The sequence below is a fragment of the Heterodontus francisci genome, chromosome 5, assembly GCF_036365525.1.
Source record: "Heterodontus francisci isolate sHetFra1 chromosome 5, sHetFra1.hap1, whole genome shotgun sequence".
NCBI lineage: Eukaryota > Metazoa > Chordata > Chondrichthyes > Heterodontiformes > Heterodontidae > Heterodontus > Heterodontus francisci.
The window spans coordinates 195,652,034-195,660,346 of NC_090375.1; positions in this window are offsets into that span (position 1 = coordinate 195,652,034).

Sequence of the window (8,313 nt, forward strand, 5' to 3'; positions counted from 1 at the left end):
TAAATGCAACTTCTGATCTCAACTTTCATCATTGTGAATCTTTCTTTGCAGATTCTCCAGTGCCTTTCAAATCCCTTGTATAACCGTGAAGCCACAGGTTAGCATCACTGGCTACTGTACCCATGGGCATTCATGGTCATCTTAAACAGGACAAGAATAATCTTATATTTCTACAGCACCTTTCAGGAGCTCAGGACTTCCCAAAGCGCTTTACAGCCAATGAAATACTTTATGAAACTTAGTCGCGGATGTAATCTAGGAAATATGGCAGCCAATCTGACACAGCAATGACCAGATGATCTGTTTTGTAGGCGTTAGTTCAGGAATAAATATTGGCAAGGACACTGTGGAGCAGTCCCCCACTTTTGTTCCTGTAGTCCTCAGGACCTATTACACTCACCTGAGAGGGCAAGTGGAGGCTCAATTTAGCATCTCATCCAAAAGACAGTAAGATATGCGAAAGGTATTCCATTCTCTGTGTACAGTTTAGAAACAACAATGAGTCACAACTGGCAACCAGTTTCCACACTAATACCTCCCTACATACCAAGACACTGTGCTGTCTGCCTTGCAATCTAAGAATTTGACATCAACAACTACAACTTGCATTTATATAGCACCTTCAATGTAGTAAAACAGCCCACGATGCTTCACTAGAATGTTATTAAATAAAAATTGATACCAAGCTAAAGAAGGACAGATTAAGACAGATGACCAAAAGCTTAGTCAAATAGATAGGTTTTACACAGTTATTCTAAAAGGAAGAGAGAGAGCTAGAGAGGTTGATGGAGGAAATTTCAGAGCCTGGTGTTGTATGTTTGGCTTGTCTAGCTAGGAGAGATTACCAAGTCTTTGGTAAGCTTTAATTAGTTTATTATATATTAAGGAAACATATACAGCTTTACACAAGTATGTCTGACTCCACTGATGCCATTCTGCTTCTCCTTCAGGTGTCTCTCATGTGATCTCTTACATCATCATAGTGGGAGGTTTTCCTCACACTGTCCCAAACATTAACCCTTTCAAACCCATATACTACAACTAGGGCCTATGCAGATGAAGGCACGGCCATCAGTGGTGGAACAAAGAAAGTCAGGGATGGACAAGAGGCCAGAATTAGAGGAGTGCAGAAATCTCGGAGGGTTGTAAGGCCATAAGAGGTTACCGAGATGAGGAGGGGAAAGGCCATGGAGGGATTTGAACACAAGGATGAGAATTTTAAATTTGACATGTTGCCAGACCAAAAGGCGAGCAGGTTGGTGAGCACAGAGATGATGGATGAACAGGACTTGATGCAATTTGAGATACATTGTGAAGAAATCTGTTGTGCAAATGTCAATGGCCTTCCTGAAATTTGATGTTCACAGAATCTTCAAACAGAGGCAATATTACAATGGGAAGTCAAATTGTAGTGAAAATTTACAACCATATATTATAAACAACAATGGATACAGCTATAGATCCAATATCAAGGTTTTGGTGGCAAATACAAACTGTTTGAACTCTAGTGTCAAGGTAGTGTCGATGTTACCTGAACCTGATACTTGGCAGGTATCATAGACACATAGAAAATAGGAGCAGGAGTAGGCCATTCGGCCCTTTGGGCCTGCTCCACCATTCAAAAAAGATCATGGTTGATCATCTAATTCAGTACCCTGTTCCTGCTTTTGCCTCATATCCCTTGATCCCTTTGGCATTAAGAAATATATCTATCTCCTTCTTGAATATATTTAATGTTTTGGCCTCCACCGCCATCTGCGGTAGAGAATTCCATAGGTTCACCATGTACTGAGTGAAGAAATTTCTCCTCATCTCAGTTCTAAATGTATCCTGAGACTGTGACCCCTGGTTCTGGTATCAGTTCCTCCAGTAAAGCCTGAAAGGACACACTATTAAACTGTCAATCTATATTTGGCAATAATAAATGAGGAATTAGCTTGTCAACTCAGTGTAAATGATATAACATATAATATGGGTTTTGATCTTGATGATTTAATCACAAATAAAAAAGTGATGTTAAACATCATTGTGAAGTAACAGCAGCGGGACGAACTATTGTGATTTTACAGCGACATGTGACCAGACTAAAAGAAAAGAAAGACTTGCATTTCGATAGCATCTTTCACAACTTCAGCATGTCTCAAAGCATTTTACAGTCAATGAATTACTTTTGAAGTGTAGTCACTGTTGCAATGTAGGAAGCACAGCCGCCAATTTGTACACAGCAAGATCCCACAAACAGCAATGAAGTAACGACCATATAATCTATACTTTGTGATGTCGATTGAGGGATAAATATTGTTCAGCACACTGGGGAGAGTTCCCTGCTCTTCTTCAAAACAGCGCCATGACAGAGCAGATGGGGCCTCAGTTTAATGTCTCATCCAAACAACAGCACTGCCAACAGTGCAGTACGTCCTCAGTACTTCATGGGAATTAGAATCTCGGTTTTTTCTGCTCAAGTCTCTGGACGGGGGCTTGAACACACAACCTGTTGGTTTAGGGACAAAAGTGCTATCCACTGAGCCATAGCCACCACATCAAAACCTTGCTAGTTCAAGCCAACATCGGCCATAGCACTGTGCATGATAGCAAGGGGCTGCACTGGTCAGAGGCTGACTATCTGTGTCATTGGCCAGAATAATTCAGTGCAGACAGAAATGCACAAATTGCCATCATTAAATCTTAATCTCTGTGTTGTCTACCTACTGACTTTTACAGGCCATTTTTAATGATATCACAATAAGCAAGTGTACAGTTGTGTAGTGTTACTGGACCAGTAATTTAAAAAACGTGAGCTTAAGTCCTGTTGTGGTATTTTGTAAGTTTACTATGCAGATCTGGAATACAAGCTGGTAGCAGTAAAAGTGACCATGCAGCTTTTGGATTGTCATAAAAACCCAACTGGTTCATTAATGCCCCTGAAGATAGGAAACCTGCAGTCCTTACCCAGTCTGGGCCCATTTGTGACTCTAGGCAAGGGTTGTCCAAACTTTTCATGTGGGGGCTTGGGTGGGGGGGAGGGGGGGTGATGGCGACATTACAATTTTTGTCTTATATGGGGGGATGGTGAGTCAATTTCGGAAAGATAAAGGCATGAAAAATGTATCTTACTATTAAAACAACAAATGTACATTTTTGTGAAGAAGCTTTAAATGAAAAGACTCATTTATTGACTTACCTTCCCTTCACGATATTGGACACTGATTTAGTGAGATACCTGGCATTTTTTTGCTTGTACAAGTAGTCAATGTTTGCCTGCACACTTCTTATGCGATGCGGAGTATTCCAGATAGATGTCATTCGGTCAGGAGTGATCTTGATTTCTCGCTCTCCATCACTATCTCTCCCTCTCTCTCTCTCTCTGTCTCTGTCTCTCTCTCTGTCTCTCTCTCTGTCTCTCTGTCTCTGTCCCTGTATGCCCCCTCTTTGTGTTGTTCTCCCCCCCCCCCCCCATTGTGTTGTCCTCACCTTCTGTGGCACCATCTCCCCTCTTCCTCTCTCTGTCCCCTCTTCTCCCTCTGTCCCCCCTCTCTTCACCTCTGTCCTCCTTTCCCTCTCTGTCCCCTTTCCCTTTCCCTCTGTCCCCCCCTCTCTCTCTGTCCCCTTTCTCTCTCTTTCTGTCACCTCTCTCTCTGTCCCCCGTCTTTCTCTCTCTGTCCCCCATCTTTCTCTCTCTGTCCCCCCCTCTCTCTCTCCATCCCCCTCTCTCTCTCTGCCCCCCCTCTCTCTCTCTATGTCCCCTCACCCTCTCTCTTCCCCCCTCTCTCTTTCTCTGGCCCCCTCTCTCTTTCTCTGGCCCCCTCTATCTCTGCCCCCCTCTCTCTCTCTCTCTGTCCCCCCACTCTCTCTCTCTCTTCCCCCCTCTCTCTCTCTCCGTCCCTCCTCTCACTCTCTGTCCACCCTTTCTCTCCCTCTCTCTCTCTGCCCTCCTCTCACTCTCTCTCAGTCCCCCCTCTCTCTCTGTCCCCCCGCTCTCTCTCTCTGTCCCTCCTTTCTCTCTCTCTCTGTCCCTCCTCTCACTCTCTCTCTGTCCTCCCCTCTCTCTCTCTATCCTCCCTCTCTCTGTCCCCCCTCTCTCTCTCCCTCTGTCCCCCTCTCTCTCTCTGTCCCCTCCCCTCTCTCTTTCCCTCCTCTCACTCTCTCTCTGTCCCCCCCCTCTCTCTCTCTGTCCCCCCCCTCTCTAGCCCCCCTCTCTCTCTCTGTCCCCCGTCTCTCTCTACCTCTCTCTCTCTCTGTCGCCCCTCGCTCTCTCTCTCACTTTCCACCCTCCCTCTCTCTCTCTGTCCCTCTCTCTCTCTTTCTCTCTCTCTCTGTCCCCCCACTCTCTCTCTCTCGCTCTCTCTCTCTGTCCCCCCCCCCACTCTCTCTCTGTCCCCCCTCTCTCTCTACCACTCTCTCTGTGTCGCCCTCTCTCTCTCTCTGTCCCCCCCCCCCTCTCTCTCTCTATGTCCCCCCTCTCTCTCTCTTCCCCACCTCTCTCTTTCTCTGGCCCCTCTCTCTCTGTCCCCCCCCCCTCTCTGTCCCCCTCTCTCTCTTTCTCTCTCTGTCCCCCCTCTCTCTATCTCTCTGTCCTCTCCACTCTCTCTCTCCGTCCCCACTCTCTCTCTCTGTCCCCACTCCCTCTCTCTCTCTCTGTCCCCCCTCTCTCTCTACCTCTCTCTCTACCTCTCTGTCACACTTCTCTTTCTCTCTCTCTCACTGTCCCCTCTCTCTCTCTCTCTGTTCCCCCTCTCTCTCTCTGTCCCTCTCTCTCTCTGTCCTCCCCCTCTCTCTCTCTCTCTCTGTCCCCCTCTCTCCCTGCCCCCCTCCCTCTCTCTCTGTCCCCCCCCCCCTCTCGCTCTCTCTCTGTCCCCCCCCTCTCAGTCCCCCTCTCCCTCTCTCTCTGTCCCCCCCTCTCTCTCTGTGCCTCTTTGCGCCCTCTCTCTCTCTGTCTGTCTGTCTCTCTCTCTCTTTCTGTCCCCCCCTCTCTTTCTCTCACTGTCCCACCCTCTCTCTCTGTGCCCTCTCTTTCTCTGTGCCTTCTCTCTCTCTCTGTCTCTGTCTCTCTCTTTTTGTCCCCCCCTCTATCTCTCTGTCCCCCCATCTCTCTCTCTCTCTCTCTGTCCCCCCCAGTCAGTCCCCCTCTCCCTCTCTCTCTCTGTCCCCCCTCTCTTTCTCTCACTGTCCCCCCTCTCTATCTCTCTGTCCTCCCCTCTCTCTCTCTCTGTCCCCACTCTCTCTCTCTCTCTCATTCTTTCCCCCCCCCCCTCTGTCCCTCCCTCTCTCTCTCTGTCCCCACTCTCCCTCCCCCTTTCTGTGTCCCCAATCTCTCTCTCTCTGTCCCCACTCTCTCTCTCACTCTCTGTCCCCCCTCTCTCTGTCCTCCCTCTCTCTCTCTGTCCCCCCTCTCTCTCTGTGCCCTCTCTTTCTCTGCGCCCTCTCTCTCTCTCTGTCTGTCTGTCTCTCTCTCTTTCTGTCCTCCCCTCTATCTCTCTGTCCCCCCCCTCTCTCTCTCTCCCTAGCCCTCTCTCTCTCTCTGTCCCCACTCTCTCCCTCTGTCCCCCCTCTCTCTGTCCCCCTCTCTCTTTCTCCTTCTCTCTCCCTGTCCCCCACCTTCTCTTTGTCTTTCTCTCTGTAACCCCTCTCTCTCTGTCCACCTCCCTCTCTGTCTCTCTATCTGTCCCCCTCCCTCTCTCTCGCTGTTTCCCCTCTCTCTATCTCTGTCTACCCCTCTCTCTATCTCCTTTCTCTCTCTCTCTCTCTCTCTCGCTATATCCGCCTTTCTCTGTCTTTCTGTGTCTCTCAGCAGATGGTTGGTCAGTTTTTTTTAAAACATTGCACTCAGTTTCACAGCTGACAAGTGCTGACATCGGGAACAGCTGTTTCCCAACTTCCAACAGATTCGAGGTTTTCCTACAGGCTTTTAAAAAAAATGTTGAAAGCCACTGGAAAACCCTGAGTTTGTTCAAAGTTGGGAAACTGCTGTTCCCGATGTCAGCACCTGTTAGCTGTGAAACTGAATTGTGATATTTTTTAAAAGCCGGTCTGACAATGGGAAATTTCTAATCTCCAGTCACAGAGCCCTAGCGAGGTTGAGGAACAGCCCTGGGTACAGTTTACACCCGTGGGTCAGATGGAAACCTTTGGCTGGCTGGATCCTGGCCTGTGGGCCGTATGCTGGACATCCCTGCTCGAGTCCCTCACCAATGTAGTTGACTCTTAAATGACCACTGACATGGTTGAGCAAACTTGAGGTCAACTAGGGTTGGGCAATAACTGCCAGTTTTACCAGTGACACCCATATCTTGAGAATGCACACAACAAAAATTCTGTTTCGTAACTGTCAATTAGAGAATCTGACATTATAATGCCAAGATAAAACAAAATAGAAAATGGCTTGTCTGCCTCTTATTTGTTTGACTGAGCTCTGCACTGCTGCAGGATGTTGCATACAACAGCATTAAAAATTATACCTGCTTGATAAAAACAATTTACATTAAATTACAGTCCCATGCCAGAGACTGAAGCCTATCATCCAGGCTGACACCCCCAGTGCAGTATTGACGGAGCGCTGCACTGTTGGAGGTGCCGTCTTTCCAACAAGACAATAAACCGAGGCCCCGTCTGTCCACTCAGGTTGATGTAAAAGATCGTATGGCACGACATAAAGAAGAGCAGGGGAGTTCTCCCCGGTGTCCTGGCCAATATTTACCCCTCAATCAACAGCACTAAAAACAGATAATCTGGTCATTAACACATTGCTGTTTGTGGAATCTTGCTGTGCACAAATTAGCTGCCACATTTCCTACATTACAAAAGTGACTACACTTCAAAAGTCCTTTATTGGCTGTAAAGTGCTTTGGGACCTTCAATGCCACCCACTAGTCTCAAAAGCAAGAACAAAACAAACTAGTGTGAAATTTGCCCAATACATCCCTATCATTTGGAGTGTATTGAAATTTTTGACTGAAAGCTAGAATTAATGAGTCGCAAAAATAACGCTTTGAAATTAGCAACCACTCTAAAGATTGCACAGTTGACATCAAAGACGACCTTCATGATTGTGGAATGGAAATGTTTTGTAAAGATTTCATTTTTAACCACATGCACAATTATTGTCCCCAGGACATTAGGGAGTCTGAAATTAAAGCCAAACCTCATGTTTAAAAAATAAAGACTTGCATTCACACAGTGCCTTTCATAACCTCAGGACATCCCAAAGGACTTTACAGCCAATGTAGTACCTTTGAAGTGTAGTCACTATTGTAATGTGGGAAATACGGCAGCCAAATGCACACAGCAAGATCCCACAATCAGCAACACGATAATAACCAGATAATCTGTTTATTGTCATGTTGATTGTGGAATAAATATTAGTCAGGACACCAGGGAGAACTACACTGCTCTTCTTTGAAATAATGCAGTGGGATCTTTTACGTCTACCTGAGAGGGCAGACGGGGCCTCTGACAGTGCAGCACACCCTCAGTACTGCCACTGGGAGTATTAGCCTAGATTTTGTGCTCAGATTTTGGAGTGGGATTTGAACCCATCAATTGATTCAGAGGCGAGAGTGTGGTGCATTTTGATTTCAGAAGATGCATCTTTAACTTATAATATTCAGCATTCTGCGAGAGATTTTATTTTCATATATGAGCCATCAAAGGTATGGTTTACTTCATGGTTTGGCTCCTCCCCAATTCATTTTGAATAATTAGGAATCAATTTCATTTCTTACCTAACGAAGATGGTGGAGAAGGATCAGGAACCTTCCATCTGATGAAAAGCTATATTTCCTTTGTAGTGTAACTCAAAGGAAGTTAAATTAATTTATTGTTCATTGCAAAGACGTTCATTATTCAGATCATAGTTTATCTTTAATAATTGTTCTTCAGGGTCAAACAGGAAAATATTACCTCTTGTTGTCCAATAGAAATGACAGTCCAATCACAGGTAGAAAAGCTTCAGCCACAAATACTAATTTTAGTAGAAAATGCTCAATACAATACTGAAGGAGTGCTGCACTGTCAGAGAGGCAATGCTGAAGGAGTGCTGCATTGTCAGACAGGCAGTTCTGAGGGAGTGCGGCACTGTTGGAGGATCAGTACTGAGGGAGTGCTGCACTGTCGGAGGATCAGTTTGGAGGGAGTGCTGCACTGTCGGAGGATCAGTACTGAGGGAATGCTGCACTGTCGGAGGATCAGTTTGGAGGGAGTGCTGCACTGTCGGAGGATCAGTACTGAGGGAGTGCTGCACTGTTGGAGGATCAGTACTGAGGTAGTGCTGCACTGTCGGAGGATCAGTACTGAGGGAATGCTGCACTGTCAGAGGGT